Source organism: Oncorhynchus keta, chromosome 1 (genome assembly GCF_023373465.1).
Source record: "Oncorhynchus keta strain PuntledgeMale-10-30-2019 chromosome 1, Oket_V2, whole genome shotgun sequence".
NCBI classification, from domain to species: Eukaryota; Metazoa; Chordata; class Actinopteri; order Salmoniformes; family Salmonidae; genus Oncorhynchus; species Oncorhynchus keta.
Window position 1 is genome coordinate 24,573,517 of NC_068421.1, and position 26,852 is coordinate 24,600,368.

A 26,852-nucleotide genomic window follows, 5' to 3' on the forward strand; every position below is an offset into this window, starting at 1 on the left:
CTTTGTCACTATACTGACGCTTAGCTTGTTTGATTGCCTTGCGGAGGGAATACAGTGCCTTGCGAAAGTATTCGGCCCCCTTGAACTTTGCGACCTTTTGCCACATTTCAGGCTTCAAACATAAAGATATAAAACTGTATTTTTTTGTGAAGAATCAACAACAAGTGGGACACAATCATGAAGTGGAACGACATTTATTGGATATTTCAAACTTTTTTAACAAATCAAAAACTGAAAAATTGGGCGTGCAAAATTATTCAGCCCTTTATGGAAGAGTGGCAAGAAGAAAGCCATTTCTTAAAGATATCCATAAAAAGTGTTGTTTGAAGTTTGCCACAAGCCACCTGGGAGACACACCAAACATGTGGAAGAAGGTGCTCTGGTCAGATGAAACCAAAATTGAACTTTTTGGCAACAATGCAAAACGTTATGTTTGGCGTAAAAGCAACACAGCTCATCACCGCGAACACATCATCCCCACTGTCAAACATGGTGGTGGCAGCATCATGGTTTGGGCCTGCTTTTCTTCAGCAGGGACAGGGAAGATGGTTAAAATTGATGGGAGGATGGATGGAGCCAAATACAGGACCATTCTGGAAGAAAACCTGATGGAGTCTGCAAAAGACCTGAGAGTGGGGCGGAGATTTGTCTTCCAACAAGACAATGATCCAAAACATAAAGCAAAATCTACAATGGAATGGTTCAAAAATAAACATATCCAGGTGTTAGAATGGCCAAGTCAAAGTCCAGACCTGAATCCAATCGAGAATCTGTGGAAAGAACTGAAAACTGCTGTTCCCAAATGCTCTCCATCCAACCTCACTGAGCTCGAGCTGTTTTGCAAGGAGGAATGGGAAACAATTTCAGTCTCTCGATGTGCAAAACTGATAGAGACATACCCCAAGCGACTTACAGCTGTAATCGCAGCAAAAGGTGGCGCTACAAAGTATTAACTTAAGGGGGCTGAATAACTTTGCACGCCCAATTTTTCCGTTTTTTTTTTTAAGTTTGAAATATCCAATAAATGTCATTCCACTTCATGATTGTGTCCCACTTGTTGTTGATTCTTCACAAAAAAATACAGTTTTATATCTTTATGTTTGAAGCCTGAAATGTGGCAAAAGGTCGCAAAGTTCAAGGGGGCCGAATACTTTCGCAAGGCACTGTAGCTACACTGTTTGTATTCGTTCATGTTTCCTGTCACCTTGCCCTGGTTAAAATCAGTGGTTTGTGCTTTCAGTTTCACGCGAATGCAGCTATCAATCCACGGTTTCTGGTTGGGGAATGTTTTAATAGATACTGTGGGTATGACATCGCCGATGCACTTGCTAATAAACTCATTCACCGGATCAGCGTATTTGTCAATATTGTTGTTTGACGTAATGCGGAACATATATCTCAATCCACGTGATCGAAGCAATCTTGAAGCTTGGAATCAGATTGGTCGGACCAGCGTTGAACAGACTTGAGCACGGGAGCTTCCTGTTTTAGTCTCTGTCTACAGGCAGGGAGCAACAAAATGGAGTCGTGCTCAGCTTTTCCGAAAGGAGGGCGGGGGAGGGCCTTATATGCGTCGCGGAAGTTAGAATAACAATGATACAGGGTTTTACCAGCCCTGGTAGCACAATCGACATGCTGATAGAATTTAGGGAGTCTTGTTTTCAGATTAGCCTTGTTAAAATCCCCAGCTACAATGATTGTTGCCTCAGGATATGTGGCTTCCAGTTTACATAGAGTCAAATAAAGTTTCTTCAGGGCCATCGATGTGTCTGCTTGGGGGGATATATGCAACTGTGATTATAATCGAAATAATTATTTTGGTAGATAATGCAGTCGACCTTTGATTGTGAGGAATTCTAAGTCAGGTGAACAGACAGCCTTTTTTTCACCTTTATTTAACCAGGTAGGCAAGTTGAGAACAAGTTCTCATTTACAATTGCGACCTGGCCAAGATAAACCAAAGCAGTTCGACACATACAACAACACAGAGTTACACATGGAGTAAAACAAACATACAGTCAATAATACAATAGAAAAATAAGTCTATATACAATGTGAGCAAATGAGGTGAGATAAGGGAGGTAAAGGCAAAAAAAGGCCATGGTGGCGAAGTAAATACAATATAGCAAGTAAAACACTGGAATGGTAGATTTGCAGTGGAAGAATGTGCAAAGTAGAGATAGAAATAATGGGGTGCAAAGGAGCTAAATAAATAAATAAATAAATACAGTAGGGGGAGAGGTAGTTGTTTGGGCTAAATTATAGATGGGATATGTACAGGTGCAGTAATCTGTGAGCTGCTCTGACAGTTGGTGCTTAAAGCTAGTGAGGGAGATAAGTGTTTCCAGTTTCAGAGATGTGTGTAGTTTGTTCCAGTCATTGAGAACTACACCTGCTGGAGCGCGTGCTACAGGTGGGTGCTGCTATGGTGACCAGCGAGCTGAGATAAGGGGGGAATTTACCTAGCAGGGTCTTGTAGATGACCTGGAGCCAGTGGGTTTGGCGACGAGTATGAAGCGAGGGCCAGCCAACAATAGCGTACAGGTCGCAGTGGTGGGTAGTATATGGGGCTTTGGTGACAAAACGGATGGCACTGTGATAGACTGCATCCAATGTATTGAGTAGGGTATTGGAGGCTATTTTGTAAATGACCTCGCCGAAGTCGAGGATCGGTAGGATGGTCAGTTTTACAAGGGTACGTTTGACAGCATGAGTGAAGGATGCTTTGTTGCGAAATAGGAAGCAAATTCTAGATTTAACTTTGGATTGGAGATGTTAGATGTGAGTCTGGAAGGAGAGTTTACAATCTAACCAGACACCTAGGTATTTGTAGTTGTCCACATATTCTAAGTCAGAGCCTTCCAGAGTAGTGATGTTGGACGGGCGTGCAGGTGCAGGCAGCGATCGGTTGAGCATGCATTTAGTTTTACTTGTATTTAAGAGCAATTGGAGGCCACGGAAGGAGAGTTGTATGGCATTGAAGCTCGTCTGGAGGGTTGTTAATTAACCTCTCTAGGGTAGGGGGCAGCATTTGGAATTTTGGATGAAAAGCATGCCCAAATTAAACCGCCTGCTTCTCGGGCCCAGAAAATATGATATGCATATAACTGGTAGATTTGGATGGAAAACACTCTAAAGTTTGCAAAACTGTTAAAATAGTGTCTGTGAGTATTTAACAGAACTGATTTAGCAGGTGAAAACCTGAGAAAAATCCATTCAGGAAGTAGTTTTTTGGGGTTTTGTGGTTTTCTATTCAATTCCATTACAGTATCCATTGACTAAGGACTCTATTTGCAGTTCCTATGCCTTCCACCTGATGTCAACAGTCTTTAGAAATCGTTTCAGGCTTGTATTCTTATAAATGAGGGAGTAAGACCAGTCTGAACGTGTGGACCCTAACGTGACGCACAGTTTTTTCAGGCGCATGTGCATTTCTTGTTTACCTTTTATATTGACGACGTTATTGTCCGGTTGAAATATTATAGATCATTTAGGCTAAAAAACAACCTGAGGTTTGAATATCAACATCGTTTGACATGTTTCTATGAACTTTACGGATACAATTTAGATTTTTTGGTCTGATTGTTTTGACTGAGTTTGAGCCTGTAGATTACTGAAGAAAAGGCGCTAACAAAACTGAGGTTTTTGGATATGAAGAGACTTCATCGAACAAAATGAACATTTATTGAGTAAATTAATGTCTTCTGATTACCACCATATGAAGATCATCAAAGGTATGGGATTAATTTGATCTCTATTTCTGAGTTTTGTAACACTTCTGCTTGCTTGTAACACTTCTGCTTTACTGTTTGTAATAATTTGCGAACTGGGCTATGATCTGGGCTAGGTATGCTTTCACCAAAAAGCATTTTATTGAAAATGACACTGTGGTTGGTTTAACAAGAAGTTAATCTTTGAACCTATGTAAAATATGTTTTGTTTTCTGAATTTTTATAATGAGCATTTCTGAAATTGAATTTGGCACTACGTACCACGTACCCTAGAGAGGTTAACACAGTGTCCAATGAAGGGCCAGAAGTACAGAATAGTGTCCTCTGCATAGAGGTGGATCAGAGACTCACCAGCAGCAAGAGCGACATCATTGATGTATACAGAGAAGAGAGTCGGTCCAAAAATTGAACCCTGAGGCACCCCCATAGAGACTGCCAGAGGCCCGGACAACAGGCCCTCCGATTTGACACACTGAACTCTATCAGAAAAGTGGTTGGTGAACCAGGCGAGGCAATCATTCGAGAAACCAAGGATATCGAGTCTGCCGATTAGGATGTGGTGATTGACAGAGTCAAAAGCCTTGGCCAGATCAATGAATACGGCTGCACAATATTGTTTCTTATCGATGGCGGTTAAGATATCATGTAGGAACTTGAGTGTGGCTGAGGTGAACCCATGATCAGCTCTGAAACCAGATTGCATAGAGGAGGAGGTATGGTGGGATTTGAAATGGTTGGTAATCTGTTTGTTGACTTGGCTTTCGAAGACCTTAGAAATGCAGGGTAGGATAGATATAGGTCTGTAGCAGTTTGGGTCAAGAGTGTCCCCCCCTTTGAAGAGGTTTCCAAACCTTGGGCATCTCAGACAACACAAAAGAGAGGTTGAACAGGCTAGATAATTCGGCAGATAATTTTAGAAAGAAAGGGTCCAGATTGTCTAGTCCAGCTGATTTTTAGGGGTCCAGATTTTGCAGCTCTTCCAGAACATCAGCTGACTGGATTTGGGAGAAGGAGAAATGGGCAAGGCTTGGGCGAGTTGCTGTGGGGGGTGCAGTGCTGTTGACCGGGATATGGGTAGCCAGGTGGAAAGCATGGCCAGCCGTAGAAAAATGAAATTTTCAAAAAAATTGGACTTATCGGTGGTGACAGTGTTTCCTATCCTCAGTGCAGTGGGCAGCTGGTAGGAGGTGTTCTTATTCTCCATGGACTTTACAGTGTCCTGGAACGTTTTTTGAGTTTGTGTTGCAGGAAGCACATTTCTGCTTTAGCCTTGGCTTTTCTAACTGCCTGTGTATATTGGTTTCTAGCTTCCCTGAAAAGTTGCATATCATGGGGGCTGTTCGATGCTAATGCAGAACGCCATAGGATGTTTTTGTGTTGGTTAAGGGCAGTCAGGTCTGGAGAGAACCAAGGGCAATATCTGTTCCTGGTCCAAATTTCTTGAATGGGGCGTGCTTATTTAAGATGGTGAGGAAGGCATTTTTGTTTAATAACCAGGCATACTGACAGTATGAGGTCAATATCCTCCAGGATACCCCGGCCAGGTCGATTAGAAAGATCTGCTCGCTTTTAGTGTTTCAGGGAAAGTTTGATAGTGATTAGTGGAGGTTGTTTGACCGCTGACCCATTACGGATGCAGAAAATGAGGACAGCAGAGGTGTATTTAGAGGGCAAGTTGGTTAGGATGATATCTATGAGGGGGCCCTTGTTTACAGCTTTGGGGTGGTACCTGATAGGTTCATTGATAATTTTGTGAGATTGAGGGCATCAAGCTTAGATTGTAGGATGGCTGGGGTGTTAACCTGTTGCGTCGAGCAATCCCGTATCCGGGAGCGTAATTATAGCCTCAAGCTCATTACCATAACGCAACGTTAACTATTCATGAAAATCGCAAATGAAATGAAATAAATATATTGGCTCGCAAGCTTAGCCTTTTGTTAACAACACTGTCATCTCAGATTTTCAAAATATGCTTTTCAACCATAGCTACACAAGCATTTGTGTAATAGTATTGATAGCTAGGATAGCATTAAGCCTAGCATTCAGCAGGCAAACATTTTCACAAAAACAAGAAAAGCATTCAAATAAAATAATTTACCTTTGAAGAACTTCGGATGTTTTCAATGAGGAGACTCTCAGTTAGATAGCAAATGTTCAGTTTTTCCCTAAATATTATTTGTGTAGGAGAAATCGCTCCGTTTTGTTCATCACGTTTGGCTAAGAAAAAAAAAACAAATTCAGTCATTACAACGCCGAACGTTTCCAAATTAACTCCATAATATCGACAGAAACATGGCAAACGTTGCTTAGAATAAATCCTCAAGGTGTTTTTCACATATCTATTCGATGATAAGTCATTCGTGGCAGTTTGGTTTCTCCTCTGAAGCAAATGGTAAAATACACGCAGCTGGAGATTGCGCAATAATTGCAACAGAGGACACCGGGCGGACACCTGGTAAATGTAGTCTCTTATGGTCAATCTTCCAATGATATGCCTACAAATACGTCACAATGCTGCAGACACCTTGGGGAAACGACAGAAAGTGTAGGCTCATTCCTTGCGCATTCACAGCCATATAAGGAGACATTGGAACAAAGCGCATTCAAAATCTGGGGCATTTCCTGTTTGAAATTTCATCTTGGTTTCGCCTGTAGCATCAGTTCTGTGGCACTCACAGATAATATCTTTACAGATTTGGAAACAGAGTGTTTTCTTTCCAAAGCAGTCAATTATATGCATAGTCAAGCATCTTTTCGTGACAAAATATCTTGTTTAAAACGGGAACGTTTTTTATCCAAAAATTAAAAGAGCTCCCCCTATATCGAAGAAGTTAAGCATGTCCCAGTTTAGCTCATCTAGCAGCTCTGAAGATAGATGGGGGGCAATCAGTTCACATATGGTGTCCAGAGAATAGCTGGGGGCAGAGAGTGGTATATAGCAGGCGGCAACAGTGAGAGACTTGTTTTTAGAGAGGTGGATTTTTAAAAAGTAGAAGTTCAAATTGTTTGGGTACAGACCTGGATAGTAGGACAGAACTCTGCAGACTATCTCTGCAGTAGATTACAACACCGCCCCCTTTGGCCATTCTATCTTGTCTGAAAATGTTGTAGTTAGAGATGAAGATTTCAGTATTTTTGGTCGTCTTCCTAAGCCAGGATTCAGACATGGCTAGAACATCAGGGCTGGCAGAGTGTGCTAAAGCAGTGAATAAAACAAACTTAGGGAGGAGGATTCTAATGTTAACATGCATGAAACCAAGGCTATTACGGTTACAGAAGTCATCAAAAGAGAGCGCCTGGGAAATAGGAGTGGAGCTAGGCACTGCAGGGCCTGGATTCACCTCTACATCACCAGAGGAACAGAGGAGGAGTAGGATATGGGTACGGCTAAAAGCTATTAGAATTGGTCGTCTAGAATGTCCGGAACACAGAGTAAAAGGAGGTTTCTGGGGGCGATAAAATAGCTTCAAGGTATAATGTACAGACAAAGGTATGGTAGGATGTGAATACAGTAGAGGTAAACCTAGGTATTGAGTGATGATGAGAGAGATATTGTCTCTAGAAACATAATTGAAACCAGGTGATGTAATCGCATGTGTGGGTGGTGGAACTGAAAAGTTGGATAAGATATAATGAGCAGTGCTAGAGGCTCTACAGTGAAATAAGACAATAAATTGTAACCAGAACAGCAATGGACAAGGCATATTTACATTAAGGAGAGGCGTGCTTAGTCGAGTGATCATAAGGGTCCAGTTAGTAGTGAGGTTGGTTGGGGTAACGGCGATTCAGACAGCTTGCCGGGCCATCGGTAGCAAGCTAGCATAGGATGGAGGTGTGTTTTTAGCCACCTCGTGCATTTCCGTCGGTAGATTAGTGGGGTTCCGTGTGGTAGAGGGGATCAATCACAGACTTATTATTTGACCATGCTGGTCATTTATGAACGTTTGAACATCTTGGCCATGTTCTGTTATAATCTCCACCCGGCACAGCCAGAAGAGGACTGGTCACCCCTCATAGCCTGATTCCTCTCTAGGTTTCTTCCTAGGTTTTGGCCTTTCTAGGGAGTTTTTCCTAGCTAACGTGCTTCAACACCTGCATTGCTTGCTGTTTGGGGTTTTAGGCAGGGTTTACTGTACAGCACTTTGAGATATCAGCTGATGTACGAAGGGCTATATAAATACATTTGATTTGATTTGATCAATCCAATTGGCAAAATAAATATAGTCATAGTGACCCAAGAAAAATTGTCCGATATATTCAGATAGCAGCCGATAAGACAGCTAACGATTAGCGAGCCGCAGATGGGCGTTCAGGTAACGTCGCGACGGTGTGGCCAGTTGGATAACTCCCTCGGGCAGATAACTTCGGTAGTCCAGTCGTGAAGGCACGGTGGGGCTCCGCGTCGGCAGTAAAACGGGTCCAGATAGGTGATTGTAGCCCAGGAGTGGCTGATGGAACTCTTCAGCTGGCTAGCTCCGAAATAATTGATGTTCGCTCCGGGATCGATTTAAGCAAAAGTCACTCAGATAGCAGATAGCTAGCTGCGAGATCCAGGTGTAAATGTCCAGAGCTTTCGGATGAAATCCGGGGATATAGAGAGAAAAATAGGTCCAGTATGTTCTGGTCTGAGTCGCTTTGTACAAAACTGACGATAGCTTTTCAAGCTAAAGAATAGCTGATGACCATCAACCGTGCTTAGCTGAATACTAACGTTAGCCAGTAAACAGGCTAGCTTCTGGTTAGCTTCTGGCTAACTTCTGACTAGCTTCTGGTTAGCTTCTGGCTAGCTTCCTAACTTGAGTTCCTGTATGTTGTTATGATCACACCATGTCTCGTTAATCATAAGGCATACTCCCCACCCCTCTTCTTACCAGTGTTAGTATAATTTAATTATGCCAATGTGCTTTCATCAATTGAAAGCCCTTCATCTATTTATGAGAATTTGTAAGATTTCTTGTTGCATAAAATAGACGCAGACCAGTCTTTAAATAATAGGTAATAGAATTTATTCTCGGAGCGCGCTCCACTCAAAACAAAAGCATCAGTTTAAATACAGATCATGACGTCATTTCACTGTCTTAAACGAACCCCCCCCCCCCTTCTCGACAGGACAAAGTAAGGTGAAGAGTTCATTCTAACTTACTAACACACTCCCAGATAACTTTTGACCCCTCAACATTATCAATCACCACTGAACTGACAGGTTTAATTAACAGAAACCCTAGGAATGCACTCACTGCCTAATCTAAAAACCCCAGAGCTAAGTTTCAGGTTGGGTCAACCATAGGCTAACGAATATATATGTTTACACAGTCCACAACCCATTTGTTCCTGCCCAGTAGAAATGGTGTTCATTAACATTCTATTCCTCCTTGTCCTGTCACACAATTTCTTCTTATGAACTCATATTGTTAATCAGATATAATATAACAGAGTATAAGTTTACTTACAGTTCCATTTAAAATGATTTGTTCAGTCATATTAATCATAATTTCCTAACAATAGAAAGATGCTTGTTTCTCTCGGCGCGATGCGTGAAGAAACCAGCTGGCTGTACCGACTCCGATAGCGTGTCTCGAGTGAGCAAAGAAGCAAAGAACTTTACAGTATCTTATGTCTCTCTGGAATGCTACCCTTGCTCGGATTTCATCAACCTTGTTGTCAGGAGACTGGACATTGGTGAGTAGTATGCTCGGGAGTGGTGCGCGATGTGCCCGTCTCCGTAGCCTGACCAGAAGACCGCTTTGTCTGCCCCTTTTACGGTGTCGTTGTTTTGGTTCGCTGGCTGGGATCCGATCCATTGTCCTGGGTGTTGAACAAAACAGAGGATCCGCTTCGGGAAAGTCGTATTCCTGGTCGTAATGATGGTGAGTTGACGTTGCTCTTATATCCAGTAGTTCCTCCCGACTGTATGTAAGATTACCTGGGGTACCAATGTAATAAATAACATGTAAAAAAAACAAAATACTGCATAGTTTCCTAGGAATGCGAAGCGAGGCAGCCATCTCTGTCAGCGCCGGATTTAGCAGATTTGTCAATAAATGACCATTGAAAACAGGTTAATTTCATGATTTATTCCAGAGATTAAGCCAATTGTGTAAAGGTGTCAAGGATTAATTTACCCATTGATATGGCACAGAAAACAATTTCCATTCACAAGCATTTGCTTCATTGACCCTGCATTCATACATAACATCCTCTGTGTTTACCTAGGATTAGTGCAGGATAACGGCCCCCACAGTGTGTCTGAATGGGCTCTGTCTGAATTGGTGTGATTGCACATCGTAGTCGAACAATGCACTCTCGGTTGCTCTATAAACTGTTCAATTTTAGCAACGTGACTCATCTGAACGTGTACTGAGATTCTAGTTTTGTGTAAATATACCTTGTGTAAACCAACACTGCCAAACTTTTCTGAAAGAGAGGAATAAGTCTGCATTTAGTTGAGCTACTGCAGTGAATCACAATTACCCCCATTGACAGAGCTATGTAGTGGGTGTTTTTGTACTTCTGTCATTCACACCTTAAATCTATCACTCACATACATAGAGCTAGCAACCTGCTTTTTTAGACTCCGTTTTTAGTTTCTTAAGTGATACTCATATCTCCTATCAAGAGAGGGAAACTAAATAATATATTTCTTTAACAATGGCTCAATGATTCAATGTATATTCAATATAATATATCAAATGGGGCGGCAGGGTAGCCTAGTGGTTAGAGTGTTGGACTAGTAACCGGAAAGTTGCAAGTTCAAACCCCTGAGCTGACAAGGTACAAATCTGTCGTTCTGCCCCTGAACAGGCAGTTAACCCACTGTTCCTAGGCCGTCATTGAAAAGAAAAAAAGAATTTGTTCTTAACTGACTTGCCTAGTAAAATAAAGGTTTAAAAAAAATGTGTCAGACTCTCTTCCATTGCTTTAGTTTAGCAGTTCTAGTGGGGAGCAGAGATGTCAATTTAAGTTTTGGGTGTTCAGAGCTCATCCTTCAGTCAGGCACAATCACACCACACTGAGACCGTGGCTGGGAGCGAATGCTGCATGTATCAGACTGACTGACTGCAGGCCTCTGCTTGTTGCTTAAACCACCACCACCAATAGAGAGGAGGGGGAGGGGGCAAGGGGCTGCAGCTCTCTCCATCGTCCACCTTCACAGTGATGCGACCTGGCCTCCTTCAAGGCGATAAGAGGGTGAAATGAATCAAGGGATTGTTTCACCTGCTGCACAGGCACCCCAAGAAGACAGACTTTTATCTAACTACCAAAGCAGCAGAACCACTTAAAACTCTATTACATCATCTTTGTTGGACGGCTTCTGAGCCTGGCTGGGCTCCCCACCAACTCTCTGCACTGCCTTCAGCTCTCCTCTTTATGCCCAATGTGGGCAAAGTTACTGCACTATTCAGAATCACACATTTTTTCTTTTTTGACCGATTGCTGTGGTTTATTCTCTAACCTCAGTGCACTGTATTCCCCCGTGCAGTTATTCAGTATGGTTATTCCTCTTCGTACAGTTGACAGATTATCTTTATTTATGCCACAACTCAACTTGTGTATGCTACTTAACACACAGATAGACGTGTGTAACACCAGATCCTGAATGGTGAATTGTGCATCTCTCTAAGTAAGCCCTCCAGGTGAATAACTGGTGAAAGATGTGCTTCTCCTTATCAGTCAATGGGAATAAGTCTATCAGCATCAATAGGCCTGCAGGAAGGGCTCTGTTTTTTAACAGTTATGAATAGATGTTTTTCTTACTTCCTCTTCTATACAGTTTTGCCCAGGAGCAGATATATATAAATGGTATTTGCTTGCACTTAATAGAACCTCTGAACAGAGAATGATTGAGGCCAGATAATAGTCCAGTGTTTTGGGGACAGACTAGGTTCGAGGGCCCCCTTCTCTACTTCTCTATTTCGCTAACTTAATGATGGGGATTCATATGTCATAAAGAGTAAACACATGGGTTTGAGTACTGGTTTGTCTGAAATTGTCATGCCCTGACCATAGAGATAATTTTATTCTCTATGTTTGGTTGGTCAGGGTGTGACTCGGGTGGGAAACTCTATGTTCTTTGTTTCTATGTTTTGGTCGGGTAGGGCTCTCAATCAGGGACAGCTGTTTATCGTTGTCTCTGATTGGGAAACATACTTAGGCAGCCTTTTTCATTTTGTATTTGTGGGTAGTTGTCTTTGTTAGTGGCATTATAGCCTGAGTAAGCTTCACGGTCATTTCCTTGTTCTTTGTTTTGTTGCCGACATTAATCAATAAAATAAATGTATGCTTACCATGCTGCACCTTGGTCCGGTCATTTCCACAACGACAGCGATAGTGACAGAAATGAAATGGTTGAATCCATAGATGTTATAAAACAAATTATTCTATTGCTTTTGAAGGCTTACTGTTTTGCCATCAAAGTCAGAGAAAAACTCTGGTGCATCCCATTGTTTTTGCTGTTGCATCGTGAACCAATATGACAGAGAAGATTCCTGTATGAGTGCTAATAAGGTTTATTTACTTTATTATGAATTAAATCTGAGTGAGTCAACCACACCACAAAACAGCAATGCAAACCTTTTGAGAGTCAGAACCGTGTAGAGATTCCAATCAAGTGACACAACACAGAAGGCACTTTTCACACAATGGATAATGCTATACCCAGATAGCCAGCTCAGGTGTCTCCACGGAAACCTGTGGCAATGTTTGGGTCGGAGGCCTGTGATTCATGCCTGTGCTCCAGCCTGATGCAGGAATGGGCTGACAGCCAATTAAGATTAATCAAAGTGTTTGTTGAATCCTACAACCATGGAGATAGACAACGGGAGGCCCGAAGATGACCTTTGTTCACTGTAAACACTGATGGGCTCTCGAGCTGAAACCTGGGGAAACTTAAGCTACCTGGGTCTCCAGCAATATGAATCTGCTGCATTCCCATCTCCCCCTCCTTGCATTCTCTCCTTGCATTCCCTCACCTCCTTGGCTCCTTCTCTCCAATCTATTTCTCTTTATTGTTGCTCTTTAGCAGTGAATATTTTGGAGAACTACTCTGGTCGTAATGCACGCATGACACATTGTTAAACTTTCCATTATCCATGCCTGCCTGTTGTTATGCAACATCAGCCAGACGCACAGTGAGTTGATCCCCCAGCATTATGAGATTTATCAACACAACTTGAACTCAAATCCAGTAAGTTTTTGCAAGTGGTGTGTTAGACCTGACAGAATGATTATTGCACAAAGTAGTCAAGATAGTAGTTCCTTATAATGTGAGCGTTTGACTCTGGGAAATGGTGTTGTCACAGCTGGATAGATCTCAAGATTTGCAGCTCGCTCTCTACTCTGTGATAAATGAATGCCAGGAATTATTGTCCTGCTGAGTGAGGTTAACCATTTTCTCTCTCTGTGTTTGTACAGTAAGATACCATAGCATAAATCTGTCTACAGTTAGTTTCTCAAACCTAGTGTAAAGCATTATCCTCTGGGGCTGTGTATGTTTTGGTCTATTTTTGGGCAAACTGCCCAAAAAAACATTTCATGGTTTGTTCGGTTGATTTGTTTGAGATGGTCCAGCACTTTTGATGGTCCAGGACATTTCCTTGGGTGTTCAGTAGTATAAAAACTATTAGAACAGGATGCGTTAGCTTCCGATGGTATTATTTTGTTAATAACCAAATAAAACTATGCAACAGTAAACATGTTGTCACTCCTTTGGGCCAATCAGTGTAATTTTGTAAATGACAGATGCATAATTCATCCAAGGTTACTCAAAATCGGGCCACTGGTGTCTGACATGTCGCATGCAGAGTTGGGGAGTAACGGATTGCAGGTAATCCGTTGCATGTGAGGGATTACAAAAAACGGTAACTGTAATCCGTTACGTTACCAGCTAAAATATTGTAATCAGTTTACAGATACTTTTGTAAAACTAGATGATTACTTTGAGGATTACTTTTATATAAAGAAAGGATGTTTTTCAGAAAAAAATATTTGACACTTCTATGTTATCTCAATGACATTCAAATCAGCATTGAAAAAAGGTGCAAGTTTAAGTTTGACCCACCTGAGCGAGTCTGACCACAGGTCAGAGACCACTTTGATAACACACCAAATGTGTTTGATCGATCGAGGGAAAAGCGTAGGAATAGGCTTTTGTAGGCTACAGTCCAAGGTATGTCTTCCAATGGAGTGACTGCCATCTGCATCCAAATATTATTCAACTTGAATTTATGCTTGGAGGTAAGAATAACAGCAGTGGTGTAGTCTACTGTGATACAGATATAACATATTATTGATATCTACACAGCGCATTGATGTGAATTACACGGCTGCTCTCTCCTCTTACGGATTGTGGGTGTTGTGGATGGCTGTTCAGAAATAAAATGAAAAATCCATAGGCCTAATGGACACATGCTCTAACTCGTACACTTCTGATAGATTTAAAGGACCAATCTGTAGTTGCTACATTCATTTGTTGACTAGAATAATAGTGAAGACATCAAAACTATGAAATAACACATATGCAATCATGTAGTAAACAAAAAAGTGTTAAAACAAAAGCAAATATATTTGAGATTCTTCAAATAGCCCTTTGCCTTGATGACAGTTTTGCACGCTCTTGGCATTCTCTCAACCACCTTCATCTGTGGATTTAGTAGCGTATTATCAAGATATCAAAGTGTCACCAACAAAAAGGTAAATAATAGAGCAAATGTAGCATATGGCTTTCATTTTTCCCATGTAAATGGCACTTTTCAGTAGTGCTCAAAGCATGTCATTTCATGAGAGCAGCATATATTTTTCAACTTGACTCAATGAGCCCAGTCAGGCCTCCATGACAACAAAATCATAAAAAACAGAGTAGGGCTGGCAAAAAAATATGTTCTCCTGACCCTCCTGTCTCAGCCTCCAGTATTTATTCCTCAGTCTAGGGTCAGTCTGTTATATCTGGAGTATTTCTCCTGTGTTATCCGGTGTCCTGTGTGAATTTAAGTAGAGTATGCTCTCTCTAATTCTCTCTCTTTCTTTCTCTCTTTTTCTTTCTTTCTTTCTTTCTTTCTCTCTCAGAGGACCTGAGCCCTAGGACCCTGCCTCAGGACTACCTGGCTTGATTCTGTGGCTCAGTTGGTAGAGCATGGCGCTTGTAACGCCAGGGTAGTGGGTTCGATTCTCGGGACCACCCATACGTAGAATGTATGCACACATGACTGTAAGTCGCTTTGGATAAAAGCGTCAGCTAAATGGCATATATTATTATTATTATATTATATTATTACTCCTTGCTGTCCCCAGTCTACCTGGCGGTGCTGCTGCTCCAGTTTCAACTGTTCTGCCTGCGGCTATGGAACCCTGACCTGTTCACAGGACGTGCTACCTGTCCCAGACCTGCTTTCAACTCTCTAGAGACAGCAGGAGCGGTAGAGATACTCTGAATGATCGGCTATGAAAAGCCAACTGACATTTACTCCTGAGGTGCTGACCTGTTGCACCCTTGACAACCACTGTGATTATTATTATTTGACCCTGCTGGTCATCTATGAACATTTGAACATCTTGGCCATGTTCTCTTATAATCTCCACCCGGCACAGCCAGAAGAGGACTGGCCACCCCTCATAGCCTGGTTCCTCTCTAGGTTTCTTCCCATGTTCTGCCTTTCTAGAGAGTTTTTCCTAGCCACTGGAAGCCATAGGAATTGCATTCTGGGAGGTGGAATTGCATAGGACCCATAACATTCCATTGAAAGAGCATGAGCTCACAAAATAAATTATCTTTGGACTTTCTCCCTCCATATGAATTGTGTTATAGTCTCATATATTATTTTAACATTTGCACAAACTTCAATGTGTTTTCTATCCTATGGTACCAATTATATGCAAATCCTGGCTTCTGGGCCTGAGTAACAGGCAGTTCACTTTGGGCACGTCAGTCAGACAGGAAGTGAAGAAAAATAAACCCTAGCCTGGAGAAGTACATCTACAGTTGAAGTCGGAGGTTTACATACACTTAGGATGGAGTCATTAAAACTCATTTTTCAAACAGACCATTGTTATGTTTGGAGGAAAAAGGTTGGAGGCTTGCAAGCCAAAGAACACCATCTCAACCATGAAGCAAGGGGGTGGCAGCATCATGTTTTAGGGGTGCTTTGCTGCAGGAGGGACTGGTGCACTTCACAAAAAATATGATATCATGAGGCAGGAAGATTATGTGAATAGATTGAAGCAGCATCTCAAGACATCAGTCAAGAAGTTAAAGTTTGGTCGCAAATGGACAGTGACCCCCAAGCATACTTCCAAAGTTGTGGCATAATATTAAAAGCTAAAATAAATAATTCTCTCTACTATTATTCTGTCATTGTGTGATCTTAACTGACCTAAAACAGTGCATTTTATTAGGATTACATGTCAAGGTATTGTGAAACAATGAGTTTAAATGTATTTGGCTCAGGTGTATGTAAACTTCCGACTTCAACTAGCCATTTTGGGCCTGTAATCGAACCCACAAATGCTGTAGGGCCAGATACTCAACAAGTCTAAAGAAGGTCAGTTTTATTGCTTCACCACAATAGTTTTGCAAATATGTTAGCACAGCTGAAAAGGGTTTTCTAATGATCAAGTAGCCTTTTAAAATGATGCTTGGATTAGCTAACACAACGTGCCATTGAAACACAGGAGTGATGGTTGCTGATAATGGGCCTCTGTACGCCTATGTAGATATTCCATTTTTTTTTATCTGCCATTTCCAGCTACAATAGTAATTTACAACATTAACAATGTCTACACTGTATTTCTGATCAATTTGATGTTATTTTGACGGACAAAAAAAGTTGCTTTTCTTTCAAAAACAAGGACATTTCTAACTGAACCCAAACTTTTGAACAGTTGTGTACCTCAATAGGCCCAGCCATGATTTATTTGCAGCAGAAGTTTAGCATTTCTGTCCCTCAGTGCTCTAGCAGAAGAATGATTTACAAACTCATGTTCACACCCAGCCAGGGCCATCTATTATGTGTTGGCAGGCTTCCCGAAATGTCAAGCTTCACACAGATGCACAAGCATTGTGTTTTTTCAACCAATGCTGTAACTGTTTTTAATTTATAGACTTAGGGTGCCTTTGAGGTGAATCCCAGGTTGCAAAAACACACTGTGAGGGGGTTCAGTGACGAGGGATTTGATTCCATGATCCAGATGACAGTGCGTATATTTAGTTTTATTTAGCTCGGCTCAGTTACGAAGACGTACTTATTTACAATGACGGCCTAGGAACAGTGGGTTAACTGCCTCTTCAGGGGCAGAACAACCGATTTTTACCTTGTCAGCTCGGGAATTTGAACTTGCGACATTTCGGTTACTGGCTCAATGCACTAAACACTAGGCTACCTGCTGCCTCATATAAGGTATGTACTGTCTCATCCAATTAAGGTATGATTGAGGCTCTCTTAAAATACATATTTACAGCCAGACAGGTGTCTTCATCCCCATGAAATCTTACACAAATGTTGCTATCTCTGTATGGTTTATTGGCCTTATGGTGTTTATCCCAGAGCTACAGACACACTTCTCTGTGTGTGTGAGTTAAACCTGGAGGGAATATCAATGTCACCCTCTGTCCGATAGTCTCTAGCACAACTTAATCTGAACAGATCCAACACACTATAGATGTCTTTCCACATGATAGCAATGTAGTTTCATATATGTTTAATTACCAACTTTGCTGCAGTGGCAGTTATTGCAATATCAAAGCCAATCAAAAGCCACACTAATTAATATAATGACTGTATCAAGAGATGTTTTCCTCCTGGATAAAAATATACTGTTGGTTGTGGTTTAGTTAGAGTACATGTAAAGTAAACGTCCCATGCACCTGCACGTGCTGGCATGCTTTGAAAGCTGCCCTCCCAGTGCATAAAGGAGTGAGTGATTGAGCAGTCAAAGTTACAGTTGAAGGATACACCTGGGTCTTTTGGAAGGGAGAATGTTTCATATATTCATGAGCAACCCCATGAACCTCGAGGGAAGCACCCTCTCATCTGAATGGCTTTATTAGTGCCTTTGCAGTTATTTTAGCCCTCTTTTAAATGGAGCACCACTTAGCCGTGTGATGAAGTAACACTGGGCCCATTAGATCTGAGCGCTCCACACCACGGCAGTGATGGTGACGACTGACTTCGGCAGCAGCTGGGCTGACCGACAACATCCAGCCAAAAGCGTGAAGAGAGGAGGCGGGTAATGGAGAGCTATGCACCTTCTCCACTTCTCAATGTTCAAGAGTATCGTCAAAAGCTCTTGAAAGGGAAAAAAATGATGTCTGGTTAGTTAGAGCCAGCGGTTAGTTTTGGGCATGTTTAATAAGATGTTATTAAAGTTGCTGTTTATGTCAAGAGCCTAACAAGTCTATTTATATGTTGTCCTTTTATTAGGAGGAAAGAATTTGTGAAATTAAAAATTCCTTAAGTTTTCCATGTAGTGCTACTCCCTTTGTTCATTTGGCCTTGAGCACTTTCCTTGAGTATCTCACCGTGAGTGTCACTTCAATTTTCTTTATGATGTGAATGAATGAATAATTGAATGAATAAATAAATAAATGAATGAATGGGTTGCAGGCATTGGGTTATTTAGTTGGGTTGTTTTCTTTAAAATCTGCTGGATTATTGAGATGTGACCCAGCGGGTCAGCTCAGAAGACTGGAGGCGTGGCTTAGTAGTGGCGTGTCTTTCAGATAGTTATTTTTGGCCACCTGTGCGAGTAAATGTCATACCGGCTCATCTGTATCTCAGTGTTGGGATAGATAAATAATAATGTTTGAATTACATAGAATATGTAAAGTGCAAAATATTTTCAAGGAAAATTCAAATGTGCACTGCAGTGTACAAACTTAACATCCTGAATGGGAATGACATTTACTCTTACATATATACCCAGCGCTGGTTGGGTTGTTTTTACCACAGGATTTTCTTTTGAGTAGTACCTTACTCATGGCAGCCTCCATTACTGATCATGTTTTGCAACCGTTTGAAATAGCTTCTTGTCATGCTACCATTAACATTTTAATTGAAGTTGTGGAACATGGAGGGACTTGAGGAACTGTGACACTTGTACTGCAAGTGTTGAGGTGATTACGCATCTAAGCCTCTGTGATGATCTCTGTGGTCATACATACACATTCCACCACTTCACATGTTATGCAAAGAAACACATCACAGAATGCTGTCCCTGTGTGTATGAATTTTGTGGTGTGACAGGGTGTGTGTGTTCTGTAAGTGTGGCCCTGCACAACTAAGGAATATCCCTGGTCTACCTGGTTGAGTGAAACTGCATCGAAACTGGAGCGCAGGTATCACCTCAGCAGAACAGCGATACCTGCAAGGCCATGGTAACCAAGGACAGATTTCAGCACCACACTTTCAACTGCTTGCTTGCTTGTAGCATGTCTGTCATAAAAATTACACGCTGTAAGGAAGGTTGAAGGAACTCATTAAGTTAATATTTTATGCTACCAGCAGTAGTTAGAGCAAAGCCGTCTCAATTTATGCTCTAACTTTACAGGAAAGTATTTTACTGCAAAAGGTCAAAGTATGCAGTTAACCTTTCATTAGTAGACATGAACAATTTGTTGTCAGACAACAGGGGACAAGTTATTAAAACGGATATAATCATGATTCAGCAGTTTAGAGTGGCAGGTTCAATTGCAGACACCTCATTGTCATTTCCCCTCTACCTTTCCATAGATACATACATACATACAGCGCATCCGGAAATTATTCCGAACCCTTCCCTTTTTCCTCATCAATCAAGACACAAAATCCCATAATGGCAAAGTGAAAACATGTTTTTAGAAATGTTTTATTAAATGTTTTTTTTTTAAGTATTCAGAACGTTTGCCATGATAATCGAAATTGAGCTCAGGTGCATCCTGTTTCCATTGATCATCCTTGAGATGTTTCTACAACTTGATTGGATTCCACCTGTGTTAAATTACATTTAATCGGACGTGATTTGGAAAGGCACACACCTGTGTATAAAAGGTGCCACAGTCGTCAGTACATTTCAGAGCAAAAATCAAGCCATAAGGTCGAAGGAATTGCCCTCAAAGCTCCGAGACAGGATTGTGTCGAGGCACAGATCTGGGGAAGGGTACGAAAAAAATGTCTGCAGCATTGAATCTCCCCAAGAACACAGCGGCCTCCATCATTGTTAAAAGGAAGAAGTTTAGAACCACCAAGACTCTTCCTAGAGCTGTCCGCCCAGCCAAACTGAGCAATCAGGGGAGGAGGGCCTTGGTCAGGGAGGTGACCATGAACCTGATGGTCACTCTGACAGAGCTCCAGAGTTCCTCTGTGAATATGGGAGAACCTTCCAGAAGGACAATCATCTCTGCAGCACTCCATCAATCAGGTCTTTATCGTAGAGTGGCCAGACAGAAGTCACTCCTCATTAAAAGGCACATGACAGCCCGCTTGGAGTTTGCCAAAAGGCACCTAAAGGACTCTCAGACCATGAGAAACAAGAATCTCTGGTCTGATGAAACCAAGATTGAAATCTTTGAACTGATTTCCAAGCGTCATGTCTGGAGGAAACCTGGCACCCTCCCTACTGTGACATGGTGGTGGCAGAATCATAATGTGGGGATGCTGTTAGGAGGCAGGGACTGGGCGACTAGTCAGGATCAAGGAAAAGATGAACAGAGCATAGTACAGAGAGATCCTGGATGAAAACCTGCTCCAGAGCGCTCAGGACCTCAGACTGGGGCGATGGTTCACCTTCCAACAAGACATCGACCCTAAGCACACAGCCAAGACAACCTAGGAGTGGCTTCGGGACAGGTCTCTGAATGTCCTTGAGTGGCCCAGCCAGAGCGTGGACTTGAACATGATCAAACCTTTCTGGAGAAACCTGAAAATAGCTGTGCATCAACGCTCTCCATCCAACCTGACAGAGCTTGAGAGGATCTGCAGAGAAGAATGGTAGAGCTCCCCAAATGCAGGTGTGACAAGCTTGAAGCATCATTCCCAAGAAGACTCGAGGCTGTAATCACTGCCAAAAGTACTGATTAAAGGGTATGAATACTTATGTAAATGTGATTTTTTATTTTTTTGCATAAATCTCGAAAAACCTTTTTTTACTTTGTCATTATGGGGTATTGTGTGTATATTTATGGGGGAAAAATATAATATAATAATTGAATCAATTTTAGAAAAAGGCAGTAACGTAACAAAATGTGGAAAAAGTCAAGGGTTCTGAATACTTTCCGAAAGCACTGTAAATACAGTACATCTGTAACGATGTGCGATGACAGTCGGGAAGCAAGTTCAGGGAGTGAGTTTTTTTAATGAAAAAACACAATATAATCCAAAACAAGAAACACAAACAACGCACAGACATGAAACAGAAACAGAAACAATGATGCCTGGGGAAGGAACCAAGGGGAGTAACATACAGTGCCTTGCGAAAGTATTCGGCCCCCTTGAACTTTGCGACCTTTTGCCACATTTCAGGCTTCAAACATAAAGATATAAAACTGTATTTTTTTGTGAAGAATCAACAACAAGTGGGACACAATCATGAAGTGGAACGACATTTATTGGATATTTACAACTTTTTTAACAAATCAAAAACTGAAAAATTGGGCGTGCAAAATTATTCAGCCCCTTTTTCTTTCAGTGCAGCAAACTCTCTCCAGAAGTTCAGTGAGGATCTCTGAATGATCCAATGTTGACCTAATTGACTAATGATGATAAATACAATCCACCTGTGTGTAATCAAGTCTCCGTATAAATGCACCTGCACTGTGATAGTCTCTGAGGTCCGTTAAAAGCGCAGAGAGCATCATGAAGAACAAGGAACACACCAGGCAGGTCCGAGATACTGTTGTGAAGAAGTTTAAAGCCGGATTTGGATACAAAAAGATTTCCCAAGCTTTAAACATCCCAAGGAGCACTGTGCAAGCGATAATATTGAAATGGAAGGAGTATCAGACCACTGCAAATCTACCAAGACCTGGCCGTCCCTCTAAACTTTCAGCTCATACAAGGAGAAGACTGATCAGAGATGCAGCCAAGAGGCCCATGATCACTCTGGATGAACTGCAGAGATCTACAGCTGAGGTGGGAGACTCTGTCCATAGGACTACAATCAGTCGTATATTGCACAAATCTGGCATTTATGGAAGAGTGGCAAGAAGAAAGCCATTTCTTAAAGATATCCATAAAAAGTGTTGTTTAAAGTTTGCCACAAGCCACCTGGGAGACACACCAAACATGTGGAAGAAGGTGCTCTGGTCAGATGAAACCAAAATTGAACATTTTGGCAACAATGCAAAACATTATGTTTGGCGTAAAAGCAACACAGCTCATCACCCTGAACACACCATCCCCACTGTCAAACATGGTGGTGGCAGCATCATGGTTTGGGCCTGCTTTTCTTCAGCAGGGACAAACGCAACATAATCCAAAACAAGAAACACAAACAACGCACAGACAAGAAACAGAAACAATGATGCCCGGGGAAGGAACCAAGGGGAGTTATATATATTGGGCAGGTAATCAAGGAGGTGATGGAGTACAGGTGAGTGTCAAATTGCACTAATGTGCGTAACGGTGGTGACAGGTGTGTACCTTAACGAGCAGCCTGGTGACCTAGAGGTCCGAGAGGGAGCACATGTGACAACATCCATTGTAGGCATCTAGCTGAGATGTCTTGAACAAAGAAGACAAGCAGGTGATAGAATATGGTGATTGGCAATTTATTTTCAATTTAACTGGCTCGATTATTTTATTCTCCAGATAGACATGTTGTGGAAATCAGCATTCGAGATCCAGGAATGACAACATGACATGGTTCCCAAACCGACTGTGACACATGTCAATAACTTGTCCTGAGCACATAGTTTGCCTTACAATAACCTTAGCAGGAGAAGGAACAATAAATAAAGGAAAATAACTAACTAGAGATGCTGGTATTTCACTGTCGGTGGATGATACAGACCTAGTTCTGAAACTGGCTTTTATGCTCCAATGATTTGGCCCTTGTACCTCCAGGCTTATTTACACAAACCACATCTCTTTCTCCACTCTCTTTGTTTTTGCCTGTTCCCTAGCAACCGCAGGTTGTTTTCCTGTACTGTTACCTGTCTTGTTTTCCTCTGACAAGAGTAGTACATGCTATTGCTTTATTCCTTGCCCTATATTATTTAGTTTAAGGATGGTCAGATGCATGACATCTTCTCTTGGGGTAGACAAAGCCTTTGTCTCCAACTCAGACCATCACTTTGTAGACAGACAGTGTGTGTTTTGCTCCTACCTTAAATACACATTACAAATGGAGCTGGAACGGGGACTCTGTTTCACTAATTGCAGTATTTCAGATACTTTGTGCCTTGTGTTTAGATATTTTTACAAGATGTAGAACATAGAAGTAATAGTCTTGTATCCTTTCAATTTAGTTAATAAAAATAGCTAAAACAGACTTGCCTTTGACAGACTTGTCTCTGGGATTTCACATTGAACCACAGTACATGATTACTAAACTATTACAGTACATGACTGTGAGTGCTGTCAGTGGACATGTGAACAAATCTTCTGAGAGAAAGGTTTTGCAAGACTGGGGTGTGGTCCTTGAAAGGTTGAGTATTTTTTTTATCCTGGACCTGTTCCCTGTCCAAAATTATCGCCCCTATTATAGCTGCTTATAAATCCATAATAATACATATATTATCACCTAATGTTGTGTTAGATCTTTTTATCAACTTAAGTAGGCCTCATTGACCTGAGCTCATACAACTCATTTTTGAGTTTAAAAAAAGCATAATGTACAGATTATTTTGACTATAACAAATTCTCAGATGAAACACACTGTGCTATTTATCACAGACTACTTTGTGTCAAAGTTTAACAAGGACTCTGTCCTCCTCACCAGTGTCACGATCAAAGATATGATCAAGAGCCTCACATACAGTATATCGTTTGGTCATTGTGATGCCACAGAATTAATTGTGAGCAAGGCCTCAAAAAAGCTGTATATACCAGAGCTGATAGAGAAGTTATATATATTATTGAAACAATGTTGCGATTGTTTGTGAGAATGCCAATAGGTGTGGTTCCTGTGGAGGAAAGATTATATTGGGGAAAGGTGAGGGGAGTGAGGTTTGTGTGTGTGTGTGTGTGTGTGTGTGTGTGTGTGTGTGTGTGTGTGTGTGTGTGTGTGTGTGTGTGTGTGTGTGTGTGTGTGTGTGTGTGTGCTCTCTGGTAGAGGAAGTGTGTCCATCTGATGAATGGACATGTGCATGATCTCAATTTTGTACATTAATTGTAGCCTCACCCATTAATTTCTAATGACTGGTCATTTTTGACCGGGAACACCACAGGTGTACAAAAGTTAAATAAAACACCCAAAATGTAATGAAAATCATCCAAATGTATTTTGTGTGTTCAGATGCCCTGTGTGGACAAAGTCATGGAACCTTATGACAATCAGATTAAATGAACTACATTTTTCAGATAGAAAACTTGAAAATTGGTCCAATTCGACTGGAACACAGCAGGAAGGTTAAGGATCGGACCCATTATTTACATTTTTGCCTAAAATGTCATACCCAAGTCTAACTGTTTTTTTCCCAGGACCTGAAGCAAGGATATGCATATTATTGATACCATTTGAAAGGAAACACTTTGAAGTTTGTGGAAATGTTAAATTGATGTAGGAGAAGATAACACATTAGATAAAAGGTCAAAGATAATACAAACACACAACAATAGCATTTTCAAATATTTGTTTTGTTCTATCATCTTTGAAATTCAAGATAAAGGCCATAGTATCATACAGGAGTTTTGGCCACCAGATGGCAGCAGTGTGTGTGCAAAGTTTTAGACTGATCTTGTGAAGCATTGCAATCCTGCACAATATTTTCTATCAAGTCTGCCCAAATCTGCCGAATTGGTCACTCGATACATTTTCAAGTATTTAAATGTACACACTGCCAGGAATGTCATACATGATGGATAATTAGCTTCCCTACAGAGAAAACACTAACCTTCACACATCTAGATGGCCGGGTGGGGTGGGTGTGGGGCCAGAGACAGCAGGGGTTCAAACTGTAGAACCCAGTTCCTACATTTGAATATAAAAATTGATTTTATCAAACAAAACTATCCTACATTTTATCTCTGGGACCCTCAGGATGACAAATCAGAGCAAGATTACTCAAAGTAAGTACATTATTTACCTTCAGAGGTGAATGTATCAAACCAGTTGCCGTGAAAAGATTTGTTGTTGTGCGCTCTCCTTAAACAATAGCATGGTCTTTTTTCACTGTAATAGCTACTGTAAATTGGTGCAGTTAGATTAACGAGAATGTAAGCTTTCTGACCAAATAAGACATGTCTATGGACTACTGCAACTCGCTGTTGGCTGGGCTCCCTGCCTGTGCCATTAAACCCCTACAACTCATCCAGAACGCCGCAGCCCGTCTGGTGTTCAACCTTCCCAAGTTCTCTCACGTCACCCCGCTCCTCCGCTCTCTCCACTGGCTTCCAGTTGAAGCTCGCATCCGCTACAAGACCATGGTGCTTGCCTACGGAGCTGTGAGGGGAACGGCACCTCAGTACCTCCAGGCTCTGATCAGGCCCTACACCCAAACAAGGGCACTGTGTTCATCCACCTCTGGCCTGCTCGCCTCCCTACCACTGAGGAAGTACAGTTCCCGCTCAGCCCAGTCAAAACTGTTCGCTGCTCTGGCCCCCCAATGGTGGAACAAACTCCCTCACGACGCCAGGACAGCGGACTCAATCACCACCTTCCGGAGACACCTGAAACCCCACCTCTTTAAGGAATACCTAGGATAGGATAAGTAATCCTTCTCACCCCCCTTTAAGATTTAGATGCACTATTGTAAAGTGACTATTCTACTGGATGTCATAAGGTGAATGCACCAATTTGTAAGTCGCTCTGGATAAGAGCGTCTGCTAAATGACTTAAATGTAAATGTAAATGTAGATGCACTATTGTAAAGTGGCTGTTCCACTGGATGTCATAAGGTGAATGCACCAATTTGTAAGTCGCTCTGGATAAGAGCGTCTGCTAAATGACTTAAATGTAAATGTCTATGTCCTGGGAAGTTTGCTGTTACTTACGATGTCATTCTTGTAACATTAGCGCACGTTAGCAACAACCGTCCTGGGTATAGGGACACCGATCCAGTAGATCCTTAAGAGGTTTAGGCATGGCTGTATTTTCAGAAATGATCTATAATCACTTAATAATGTGTCTTTCAAAACATATTTTTACATTAGGTGACAGTGATTTAACATGAGAAATAATATGGTGTCTATTTAATCAGCCCTGCCATACCAATATTCAACCTTATGCCCCTACTGTACATACACACTGCAAATTCCAAAATGGAAAGTGCCTGTGGAGTCTTATATTAGAAGGCTTCTACAGTACCCAAAACTATTCTGAGATTTTGTTTGACTCTGGGGAAAAAGGTACTGCGGATTCATTTAGATTAGTCTTTTGATTGTTTTGCTGCAGTGCCATTCTTGAGAAAGGAATGATCCCTCAAATGCTGAACAGTCAATGAACCCTATTACTGTTTCCCGGAATGTATCCCTACAAGTGAAATAACTTTTAAGATGTGTAATTACCTTAAGAACGATCATTTTTGCATGCTTCACTGGTGACACTGCACCACTCAAATTAAGAATAATTTGTGCTATTAGTCATGTCAATTACTTGTGTTATACTAACTTATTATGACACAAGTTTCTTGAAATGGTCGTTTTTATTGCTCGCTATTTCAAGACAACTGACATCTAACTGAATTACTGTATGTAATGCACATAGTAAAATGTTTGCACAGATAATGAAGCAAGGCTTGCACTATGTTATGATGAATGCTAAAAGACATATTTTGCCCGTTATGAGGTAATACTGTGAAATTCAAACCACATTTCACATTAAAGAAGGTACCTATTTTTAAGCAGAATTGCCTTTATCGGAGAGAAGAAAAAACACATGGCTAATTTCAAAATAAATTAAGAACCAAGGTAATGTATTTTTTTCTTTTTATGAATGAGCCCAAATACAGCCTGTTGACCTGGCTCAAATCAGGGGCTAAACTGCCTGTTCTGGGCA